Source organism: Tursiops truncatus, chromosome 3 (assembly GCF_011762595.2).
Source record: "Tursiops truncatus isolate mTurTru1 chromosome 3, mTurTru1.mat.Y, whole genome shotgun sequence".
Lineage (NCBI taxonomy): Eukaryota > Metazoa > Chordata > Mammalia > Artiodactyla > Delphinidae > Tursiops > Tursiops truncatus.
This window is the reverse complement of record NC_047036.1, coordinates 107,299,851-107,312,645: the sequence shown is the minus strand read 5'-3', so window position 1 is coordinate 107,312,645 and position 12,795 is coordinate 107,299,851. Positions and strand designations below refer to the sequence as shown.

Here is a 12,795-nt window from a genome sequence, read left to right as displayed (position 1 = left end):
GTCTGGCTTATCCCTCCCTGCTTTGCATCCTTAGCACATGAGCTAAAGACAGAAGGCAATGGAATCTTCCCCCACCTAGCACTTCTCCCAGAAGGGTGACGGCCACCCACAGTCTAACCTGAGCCACCACCATGAAGCCCCTGAGACAAGGCTTCTGGTAATTTTTTTTTTTTTCAAATCAATTCTCCATTTAGGCTGATCATCTACCAGATACAAGTGTGAAAGGGTACTGTGACCATATTAAACCCCACAAGGAACTACAAAACACGGCTCTTTGAAAGACTCCTGTCCATCCAAAGGAAAAAGACATCACACATTCCCTTTACATACCAGCAAAGCCGATTACCACATGGCATGTTCCTCATGAAAAACTCATGACCTGAGTAATCATGCTGCTGACCACATTACAGTTTTGAAAACAAGAACCTGGACTGACATGAACATCCTGTCTGGAGTCCTAACAATTCAGCGGGCAACAATCCTAATACAACATTGAAAAGCAGAACATGGTTTCTCACAATACACACAGCTGAGCTTCACTTGTTGCAGCACAGCTTAGAACAAACCAGTCTGAGTAGAAAGTTGTCTGAGTGAAGGGAGAAGAGGAAACTGGGACTGGACACAGGAGATTTAGAAAAAGGGAAGACAGAAAAAGGTAATTCGAAAACATTTATAAAGCTATTTGGGAGCACAACTGTTAGTTTGGAAAGGTGGGCATATAAATTAAAGTAAGAAGAAGGAAGGAAGGAAGGCACAATACATGTCTCAGGTTCCAACTATTAAAATTTATTTATCTCTTTAGATTCTAATCTGCTCTCAGTGGCTCCTTCATTACAGTATGAGGATCAGGATTTTTTGAAAATGGCTCTGGGAGTGTTCTGGCTGCCTAGACAACGAGCTGGCTGGGATGGGGGGCTCCCCTGTCTCCCGACAGGAGGGGCCAGGCAGGCTTAGTTTCCCATGACTTGCAGCTACCTACAGAGGAAACTGTAATATCTCAGATGCTCTAAGGTCTGAAACACTGGACAGCTGGCACTTCCAGGCTTTTAAACAGCTGGCATCCTAAATTCAGGCTCTCTGGCACCCATCAGCCTGGGTGTCCCCCTCTGACAGCATGTCCCCAGAAGCACCCTAGCCTTGACACATTTCTCTATGGAATAACAGGAGGAAGAGGAGGCCCCATGCTTTCTCTTCTCTTGTTGATCTCTTGTTGATCCTTGTCCCAATAAAGTGTGTTCCTTAACTATGGAGGCTTTACAGAATTTGTCCTGAACCCTGGGCCATAAAAGGCAGAGACCCAGATGGTTCTCATAAGAGACAATAGAGACACAGAAGGAAGCCACCCTGCCCTACCTTCATATATAGGCAACAGAAAGTCATCCTCCATTGCTAAAAGTCATGGGTTAAAAAGAATAAAACAAGGGCATAGAGAGTAATTCAAATGTAAATATAAGCATTGACTTATATATCAATAACCTAAAGGAAACCAGGCAGAATTTTAACTAACTGCTTTAGCTTTTTTTTTTTTTTTGCCCTTTTTGGTTTACATGGGATTATGTTTGTGGGCTAAATCTCTGAACGTCAGTTGCAGGGATATAGACATTTGTATTCCCCTGACCTAAAAATACAGAAAGCTATTGGTGAGGGCATGTTCAGAAAAAGAGATGCCAATTTTTATGAGCATAAAAATAATCTTCTAAAAATAATATGCCGGGCTTCCCTGGTGGCGCAGTGGTTGAGAGTCCGCCTGCCGATGCAGGGGACACGGGTTCGTGCCCCGGTCCGGGAAGATCCCACATGTCACTGAGCGGCTGGGCCCGTGAGCCATGGCTGCTGAGCCTGCGCGTCCGGAGCCTGGAGGCTGTGCTCTGCAGCGGGAGAGGCCACAACAGTGAGAGGCCCACGTACCGCAAAAAAAAAAAAAAAAAAAAAAAAAAAAAGATAAAGAATAAAGGAAGGAGGGCAAGCAAGACATAGTCAGTGAGGTCCTGTTTAGCTTAGTTCCCATCCCAGGCCCTTCACCGGATCCTGGTACCAATCTCTGAAACAGGCACAAAACAACAATGCCTAATGTGTTACTGTCAGCATCTCCATCAGCTGGCAATTTCTTCGGTGGCCCACTTACCAAATGTCTTCAGAAAAAGAAAAAAGGAGAATTTTTAAAAATGAATTCCAGAGAGATGCTAATTCAAAAACTTTCTGAATCATGACTATTTCTCAGGTATTATTTTCTTTCTTGTGAGAATGAATTCAACCGCCAAGGAACCTGAAGGCTGAGAGGTGGAACCCTTTGCCTAAATTTGTGAGCACACACATCAAAAATAACCCAGGAAGTGTACCTGGCTTTTACTACAGTCTGTATAATAACGGTCAATCTCTAGGTCACCTAGGTGGGGGGCTGGGAGAGAGAGAGAGAATGAATATGAATACATAATGAATACAGTGAACACATAATTAAAAGGTAGTAGACATAATATATCTGAATATAAATCCATATTAGAAAGATCTTTCAAACTTACAGAAATAACATGAATTTTTAAAATAAAGTGTAAATTGGGGTTGACTTGAAATTTAAAATCAGACATAATTCTAGTCATTAACTCTTGAATTACTGATAGTCGAATAAAGATTATACACCCTCATTCTATCTACCTTGTTATTTGTACCTGTTAGCAAAAGTGTTATTTTTATAGTGCAGCCTTTCAAAAATTTACACCAAAATCTTAAGATGCTTTTAAACTAAGAGATGGAAAAAGAGAGCTAGCATACCCTTATCTCTCATAAAAAGCAACAGAATGTAAAATATTTATTATTCTTCATCATTATCTTTGAAAACTAAGTGTCTATTCCTTTACAAAGTCATGAGTTCTTTAAATACAGTGATCATCTTTATGAAAAATGTTTTTTCACCACTGTTCAAAGTTAGCTGTTACTGAGACATAATGATGAAATTCATTACAAGTTTCTTGGCAAGCAAGAGATTTTAGCTTTCTGAATGAACAAAGTGATGCTGTGTAAGAGAGAAATGACAACCAAATAAGCCACAGCCTTAGAAAAACCAGTAGTTCTTACAGCAAATATGAAATGATTTCAAATACAGTCTTCAATGATTTGTACTGACATAAAATGGATTGAGGGTCATTTTTTTCCTTTTTAAGATATATTTACATGCCACTGGGACTTGAGCCTGTGATAAATACACACTCTGAACATATATATTTAAAGTTAATGAATTACGTCACATTACTTCCCTCCCTTATTCACTCAATAAACATTTCGTAAGAGATTCTTAATAGCAGGTAAGCGCTATGTTTTCTGTTGGGCCCATCACAGGGAGCTGCAGAAAGACAGTGCCTGACCTTGTGGAATTTACAGTCCAGTGAGCATGACAGAAATTACATGAATAATCATGCACAAAGATGGAATTATATTGTGTTCAGTGCTATTAATGGGTGCCCTGAGAGTCCATTGAGAATGAGATCTCAGGGCAGAATCCTTAGAAAAAATTAATAACTACGTATTTTTAAAAACCATTCATGAAGAATATGGTAAAAACTTGAAAAAAGGGGCTAAACAAACTGCCACCTATGGCAGACAAAGCACCAATATTTGTATTGAATGAGGTGTTCCTTCAAATGAGTAAGGAAAGCCTCTTACATAATTTAAAAATGCAAGTGAAAACAGCTTAAGAAGGACCTGCCACTTCTCACTAGTCAGACTAAGAAAATTCAAAAAGACTGATCATAAACAATATTGGTGAGTAGCTGGCATGAAAGGTGCTTTCATAGACTCATGGAAGGTTTGGCAACTGACCTGGAGTAAACTTTGGCAAGATCTATTATCACTGTGAAAGCGCAAGTCCTTTGACCCAACATTTTATTTCAAGAATTCACCCTATAGATATATTTAAACGTGTATATAGAAATATTTTAGTAATATATATTGTAGCATTGTTTTAAAAACAGACTGAAAACTATAAATTATCTTAATGTACATTGATAGACCGATTCAATAAATGAAATTATATACACACAATGAAACACTGCACAGTTGTTTTTAAAAAAGAATCAAATCCTCAGGTACTAATATAGTAAGATCTTAAAGATACATACTTGTAAGTGGGGAAAAGTAACCAACGGTTATAACAGTGAATGTAGTATTCATTCATTCACAAACATTGATGCTGGCATAAGAGTTAAAATGTTTTACTGTTAAGTTACTGCAAATTAAATACTTGATCATTTCTGGGCATGAAGCCAAGGGGTCTGAGGTGGCAAAGAGACTTTCATGTCATTGTACAGCTACTTTTTGTTTGACTTTTTAACTCTATGCATGGATACAAATTTTTCAATGAAAAAAAAAAAAACTAGCTTGAGAAAAGTCAATTTAAACAAAGAGTAGCATTGCTCCTGGAACTTTATGGTCTGAGAGAAGATGAGGTAGGTATTATATGTTCGTCATATATATGGCATATATTGTCATATAACTGATTTTATATAATAAGTGCAGACTGTCTGGTTTTCTTTTAACTTGTTTAAGAAAAAAAAGTCATCCTCAAGAATGAAACAAAAGAGCTACAAGTTCTTAAATATGCTTTGAGTCATCTGAGAAATTTATCCATCGGTAGACTTCAATCATCAGAAGTTTATGCAAAGATGATTCAAGAAGGAAAAAGAAAGTAGCAAACATTTACAGAAGGCACAGTTACGGAGCCAGACACTGGCACTTCACATAGTTTCATTCATTAGTTCAAAAAATTCAGAAGCTGTGCTGTGCACTAGGGGTACTGAAAACAAGTCATATAAGATCTCTACTTTTATAAGTCTTTGAGTATGGTGGAGAAAACACATCATAAACAAGAAAACAAATAAGATTGTTACAGATAGGATAAATGCTATAAAGAAAAGAAAGTAGAACCAATGATATAAAAGCATGTGTGTGTATGTGTGAGTATGTGTGTGTATTGGGGATAGCAGACCTTAGGATTGCTATGTGTTTGGCATTAAGATAATAAGAAATTCTTTGAAACAGCCAATCTGGTTTAGAAGGCTTCTTCCTCAGACTTGACCACAGGAAACTTACCTATGATGTTCGTCAAGACAGAACTTGGTTGTGCACTTTTAAAACAAGTTCTAACAATGAACTAGGAAACCAAAAAAAAAAAAAAATCCAGTATACTGATTGGGAGACAGAAACTGTTGCTAGCATTCAGTTCTACAACATTTTAAAATGTAGGGACTTCCCTGGTGGTCCAGTGGCTAAGAATCTGCCTTCCAGTGCAGGGCATGTGGGTTCGATCCCAGGTCGGGGAACTAGATCCCACATGCCATGGGGCAACTAAGCCCGTGCACCACAACCAGAGAGCTGTGTGCCGCAACTAAGACCTGACACAGCCAAAAATAAATAAATATTGTTAAAAAATTTTTAAATCTAAGAAGATGTTAAAATAAACACATCCACACAGCCAAACAACTCCAGGGTTCCAAGAGTCAAAAACACACCGTGTCCAACTGGGCTTCTACAGTTTGTTAAGACATTCACAGGTGGTGTCTGAAATAACACAGCTTCTCAAAAGATGTTATAAGCAAACTATCCCTCAGCTCTAAAGAGGTAACAAAGCAACTGGGCTACACTGGCTGAGTGTATCAATGACATCAGCTTTGAAAGTGAGGCTCCAATGTGACCTAAGGTAATAATATGGACAATAATAACAAAATTTAATCATAATAACAGCAGCTACTATTGTTCAGAACTTCTCAGACACAAAATCATTTAAACGGAAATTACTCTGACAAGGATTATTACCTTTTTTTTAGGATGGGAAAACTGAGTCTCAGGGAAGTTCAGTATCTTTCTCAAAATAAGGTGGTAAACAAAAAGACAGAACCAGACCTTGAAATGACGTCTGTTTGGTTCTAAGCCCCATGCTCTTTATCTAGAAGTTGAGAGAGGGAAGGGAAGTAAAAGTAGGGAGGGAGAGAAGAGAGTAAAGGAAAAGAAAACAAAATGTCCAAACAAATCCAGAGTTTTCCAACTTGTGAATTGAGAGGGGTTTATTGAATGCAGTGTAAATTTCTTAGTGCACATTCATTGTCTAAGAGGAATAAAGGCAACCTCTATGAATGTGTACTATATTTTTTAATGCACACAGATGCTATGGAACCAGATCATTCATAAAAGGTAGAGTATAGTGGATAACAGGTGCTACAGTCAATGAATGACTAAAACGAGAATCCTGATTCCACCACATATTAAGTTCCATATAATCTTGAGCAAGTCACTTCAACTTTCTGAGCTCAATTTTCTCATATATTAGTACCCAATTCTTAGAGTTGGGATGAAAATTAAGTGGTAATATTTATAAAGCATTTAGAACAGTGTTTTCAGTATCAAAGCACTGAAGAAAAGTTTGCTATTCAAAACACTGGAAACACTGAACACAGAACACTCAAATACTCAAAGTACTGCACAAAATGTTGTTGCTATTTTATTTCTAATAATAATAATAAAGAATATGTGTGGGACTTCCCTGGTGGCACAGTGATTAAGAATTCACCTGCCAGCGCAGGGGACATGGGTTCAAGCCCTGGTCCAGGAAGATCCCACATGCCGTGGAGCAACTAAGCCCGTGTGCCACAACTACTGAGCCTGCGCTCTAGAGCCTGCGAGCCACAACTACTGAGCCCATGTGCCACAACTACTGAACCCACGTGCCACAACTACTGAAGCCCGAGCGCCTAGAGCCCATGCTCCACAACGAGAGAAGCCACAGTAATGAGAAACCCGCGCACTGCAACGAAGAGTAACCCCTGGTCGCTGCAACTAGAGAAAGCCTGCGTGCAGCAACGAAGACCCAATGCAGTCATAAATAAATAAATATTTTTAAAAAACAATATGTGTAAGAATTTAAACCTAGAACTACAACTTTAGAGCACAATTTGAAATAACATGGCATGACTGGGGATTTGCTAGGAAATTGCCTCAAACAGACCAGTATGTTGCAATTAGAAATGGCTTGGTTCTTTTGAACAAAACCTTTAGGCAGATCAGATTTAAAAGCCAAAGCCACAAAAGGTGAAAGTAACTACAAACAGTTGCTCCAGCCATAAAACACAGGATATATTGATGGGACAGGACTCCTGGTTCCAATCCATCTCCTCCGCTTTCAATACTGCCAATAACAGACATCAAGATTGTTCTCCTGCTTTTTTGCCTGGATAACATAAAAATGCAACCCCTTTGAAAATCTAGAGACTATGAAATGTGTTCAAGAACTCAAGACAGCCTTTAAGTTCCAAAGAATGCCAATTCGTTCCATTCTGTATCTTATGTTATATCTGTCATTTACTTCATCTCCTTTTTGCAATTAAAAAATAGCAATAACTCGGTGATCTCTGGTTTCTAACTGAAAAGTTTACATAAAATCAAATGTTATTAAAAAAGAAATATGAGTAGGGAAGATATTCTTATTCCTTCTAAAAACCACATTGGCTTAATCAAAGAAATCATTTAGTTGGGAGGCCAAGGTAATGTACTATTGAACTCTAGTCAGATTTTAATTTACTATTATCGTTGTTGTACCTGAAAGGTAAAGAAAGTGTGTGCCTTAGCAAAAAGTGTGTAACACCCTGGAAGAGAATGCTCCCAGGTCTTCAATTTCAGCAAGATGGCTGACACCATCACATGGCTGAACTGCTGGAGGAGCGCTCAGAAAAGAACACTTCAGAGAAAGCTACAAAACAATTAATTAAATAAAAGGTTCTCTCTTCATCCTTGATTGTCTATTTCCAGTGCTTCTTGGACAGAATTAAATGGAGAACGAAGAGTAGTCTGTACTATAAGATGGGTCTATCTATACACTCTAAACAGAGATAGGGCCCTCACCACAATGCAGCTACCTGGTGAGCTGCAAGAAGCAACATCATCTCCCCTAAAATCTCTGGGACAACACTGTTCCTTGCATTCTTTGTTTAATCTAAGGGCTAACAGTCATCTGCTTCCCTGATTCCCAGTCCAGAACAAGAATCCTCCTCTTCTTCCTCTTCCCCCTCCTCCCCTTACTTCTCTTCTTTCTCTTCTTCCTATTCCTTCATCCAGTGACAGACTGCCCATGCAAGCATATTTTTAATGTATTACCCATGGCTGCTACCAAGTTACATTATTTATAGAATATGAACTTCATGGCTGTAACAATGGCAACACAATAGATTTAATTATGGTAGAAACTGGTGAAGACTTGATTTTTTAAAAAACTTAGGGAACTTCCCTGGTAGTCCAGTGGCTAAGACTCCGTACTCCCAATGCACGGGGCCTGGGTTCGATCCCTGGTCGGGGAACTAGATCCCACATGCCACAACTAAGAGTTCGCATGCCACACCTAACAGATTCCCACATGCCTCAACTAAGACCCAAGGCAGCTGAATAAATAAATAAACATACTTTTTAAAAAAGGTGAATCTTCTAAAAAAAGTAAAATAAAAAACTCAGAAGCTTGTTGACCGGACCTCAATGCCTTACTGTTTACCTTTATTACTGTTATATTATCCAAGGAACAAAATCTCGAACATATCAGCACTATCATTATTTTGTAATAAGAAAACAAAGAGTAATTAATGTATGATGAAATTTCACATTTGAGATGCCAAGCATAAATTAGTATAAAAGAGAGCCAGAAATGTTGAGGTTATCCTGATTCCATCTACACTCTCACTTCCCACTTTGAATCTGTCTTCAAATCTTTTATCTCTATCTCCTAAATGTTCTTCAGCAGTCCAAGCTGGCATCATCTTTCACCTGGATTACCACTAAAAAACTCTCTTAATTTGTTTCAACTTCCAGACACATCTTTCTTCCAATTAACTCCCCACCTGCCACTAGATGTTCTTCCTAAGGGCAAATACAATGATGTTATTCCACAACTTAAATACTTTAGTCACCATCCCTGTAATTATATAGACAGAAGACCTGCAACCTCTCAGTCCTTTCTCATGTGACTCACCCCTAATGAGTTCACTTGGTGTCCCCCTGTGATATTTAACCTTGGTGCTCCAACTGTCTGAAATGCCCTTCCTGGCATCCATAAACCTGCTAACAATAATCCCTCCACCAGGTCTTAGTTTAGGTGTCATCTCCTTGGCAAGGCTATGGTATACATTATGGCCCTTCCTCTGCACATTCACAGCCCTCTGATGTCTTGCTATGGTGCCTTTGTCAATCATGATATAGTCACCTTACTGTTTGTCTATTGATCCTATTTTACTGTAAACTTCTTGATTGCTGCGACTATGGTTTTTTTGTTATTCATTTTGTTGTTCTCATATCTTAACCTAGAGAAGGTACTCAGTTAGTTATTACTAAATGAATTCATGAATGAACAAATGAGTCCAGATATAAATGAATATAAGTGAAAACCACTACTGCATAAACAAATGGAGTTTGACTAGATTAATCCAACTTTGATGTAGATGAGATTGGGATAATATTTCTAGTATTAAGTCAGTTACAACCAAACAGTGAAGTTTAAGGTCTGTAAAATCGAAAGCTTGAGTTAACAATATATTACCTACTCATCTTCAAATATACACATTGCTTCATATTCAATTTCTGTTTGGCCAAGAGGTAAATATTCTGAATCCAATCATACTTTAAACTGGCTGGTAGAAAGGCCACAGAACCAGAAAGCAGTGGATGCATGCACGTGTGCACATACACACACACACACCCACACCCACACACCAATTCAGCCCCTATTCCTGCTGTTTCCCAGCTTCTTGACTTGAACCAAATCACTAAATGTCCCTAAGCCAATTCCATTTATATATTTTTTTAAAATTTTCTAATCATGTCCTTCAACTAATTTGAGGATTTCCTACCAGAAATTTTCAGATATTCTTTCACATTATAATCATTTTGTATTTTTGTTAAAAAATTATAACTTTAAGTATGCTCTGTTTTCTTTATACACTTGACAACTCTATGTGTCTATGATATGTTAATTGATTAAAAGTCTCATAAGGTGGAATAAAATAAACATTTTGAAAGTTGATTAAATACTAAGCAATATTTTAGACAAGCGGTCAGCAGACTATGACTCTTGGACTGCCTGTTTTCGTAAATATATTTTTACTGGAATATACCCACATTCATTCATTTATGGATAATGTATGCTGCTTGCACATCACAACAGTGGAGTTGAGGAGTTGCACAAGCCTGAAATATTTGCCATCTGTTCCTTTGCAGGAAAGTTTCCTGAATCCTGCTCTAGGTACTTTACCTATGTTGAGTTATTGAATCACAAAAAAAAAATACTATGAAGTTGGCACTGTGATTATTCCCATTTTATGGATGATAAACTGAGGCACCAACAGGTTAAGTAATCTGTCCAAAGTCACAAAATTACCAAGTGGCAGAGCTAGGATAAAGGCACTTTTTAAACCACTGCCTGTCAAGCTAATTTAATTGAAAGAATCTAAGCAAAGAACTCTATTCAAAATCACTTTTTTGGTTGTTTCTTACTCCGTATGCTATTTTTCACTACAACACATCAATTTTACAAAATTTGATGTGAGAGAGAAAAAAGTTTATATCTGCAAACTCGCAAACCTGGTTGTCACAGTGGTTTTTTTGTTTTGTTTTGTTTTTTGCGTTACGTGGGCCTCTCACTGTTGTGGCCTCTCCCGTTGCGGAGCACAGGCTCCGTACGCGCAGGCCCAACGGCCATGGCTCAGGGGCCCAGCCGCTCCGCGGCATGTGGGATCTTCCCGAACCGCGGCACGAACCCGTGTCCCCTGCATCGGCAGGCGGACTCTCAACCACTGCGCCACCAGGGAAGCCCTATCACAGTGTTTTTAATCCAAGTTAACCTGATGCACTTTAATGAATAATTTACTAGTTTTAAAATTAACAATGGTTTTCTAAATACTGAATAGTAATGTATATATCATAAACAGTAATTATTTATATATAAAAAATATAGTAGTATCCTTCAGAGTCATGCTATATGTTATGGAATCCGGTAAAATCTGCTTGAAAGAATTGCTAATCTTGATGCTTTCTTCCTTCAATGGTATACGTTTTTGGGTTTGCTTCTAAAAGGTGAAGCTTTAAGGCCAAATTATTAGAAAGCATCAGGGTTACCAATTCTTTAAAGTAGATTTTGTTGGATTTCAAAATCTCTTAATGTGTACTTCCTTTCATTCTGGAGGCCTCCCTCACTGGAATGCAGCTGTGTGAAGAAGTATGCCAGATGTGAAACTGCACGGAGAAATTTTCCACGTTGCCCTTCCAGGAGGGCTCATGGGCCCCTCAGATGACGATGGTACAGAAGTTCAGTTTGTAAAGTCCTTCCCTGCTTTAAATTCTGTACCATGGGTTTAAATACTTGCACATTTTCTAAACTCTCGAAGAGTATTTAAAATAATGTAAGTATTACAAAAGATCAGAGCTCTCTCTTAAGAAGTCAGTAGCTCCAAATGACTAAATCTTTGACTCGATTAGCCCAATGGTCTCATAAAAGTTAACTGACACACAAGTGGCAATTCTAATAGAATATACATAATGTATTCATTCATTCATTAACATTGACTGAGCATCTACTATGTGCTAGGCTCTGTTCTAGATGCTGGAGATATAGCAGTGAACAAAACTAATAAAAATTCCTGCTGAGTCATCCTTAAAGTTTATCATAATTATACTCCAAATTAGCTGTAAATAAAAAACTCTGCTCTGGATTTTAAAGGAGAATGAAACATATACAGTAAATATGCATTTCTCTCTTTCAAAATCAATATACAAAGAGGAGTAGAAAAGATTTATTATTTGTACAGTTGTTATAAGATGATAACTTCTAATAGGTATGCTTTTCATTCTAGCTTTATATGCCTTATTTGCTAGATTTTTCCTTTGGAATTTTTATAAATGTTCTTATAATGCTAATATTTAATTTTTTTACTCTTGTCAGAAAAGGACTTTTTCATGTGAAAGTTATGACTTTGGGGAGTAAAGGGAAAGATGACATAATTTTTGCCCAACACGATGACAGGAGAGTCAGCCACCAGCCTATTACTTATATGGTGAGGTTACAGACATACTCTGAGGATAGAGTAGACAAAGCATGAAACATGGCGATATAGGAAATTGGACCCCATAGCAGTCTTTCCTTTCTAAAATACAAAATCAACCCTCCCACCCTCCGCATCTGTGGATTCCACATCCACAGATTCAACCAACCAGATTGAAAATATTGAGGAAGAAAATTCAGAAAGTTCCAAAAAGCAACACTTGAATTTGCTGGCAACTATTCACATAGCATTTACATTGTATTTATAACTATTTATATAACATTTACATTGTATTATGCATCATAAATAATCTAGAGGTGGTTCAAAGTATATGGGAGGATCTACATAGGTTATATACAGATACTGTGTACACCATTTTACATAGGGACTTGAACATCCACTGATTTTGGTATCTGCAAGGGTCCTGGAACCAACCCCCTGCACAGATACCAAGGGATAATGGTTTATGAATTCATGTGCTATGAAATAGCAGAATCCAACAATGACTAACACCAACAGGAAAAAGAATACTTCTAGATGATGCTATGAAAGTGAATGGGGCCTCACAGCTATCCTTACCACTGCCTGATTCTCTAACAGTATATAAAAATAGGTCTGCTTCTGAAAGGCATCTTGTAAGGAAGATAGGGGAAAATAATGATAACCTTTTGATGAATGATCAAGGTAAGCCTTTTATCAGTAATGTTTTCATCCAGTGTACTCACCTCCTGAGTGA

The 12,795-nt window shown here is 37.9% G+C and overlaps 1 protein-coding gene across 1 annotated transcript in view; it reads right to left on the bottom strand.

Annotated features, from left to right (window-relative positions):
* Nucleotides 1-12,795, bottom strand: part of CHSY3 (chondroitin sulfate synthase 3) — a 278,411-nt gene that overhangs the window by 200,771 nt on the left and 64,845 nt on the right. The gene's annotated exons all lie outside the window — the stretch shown is intronic.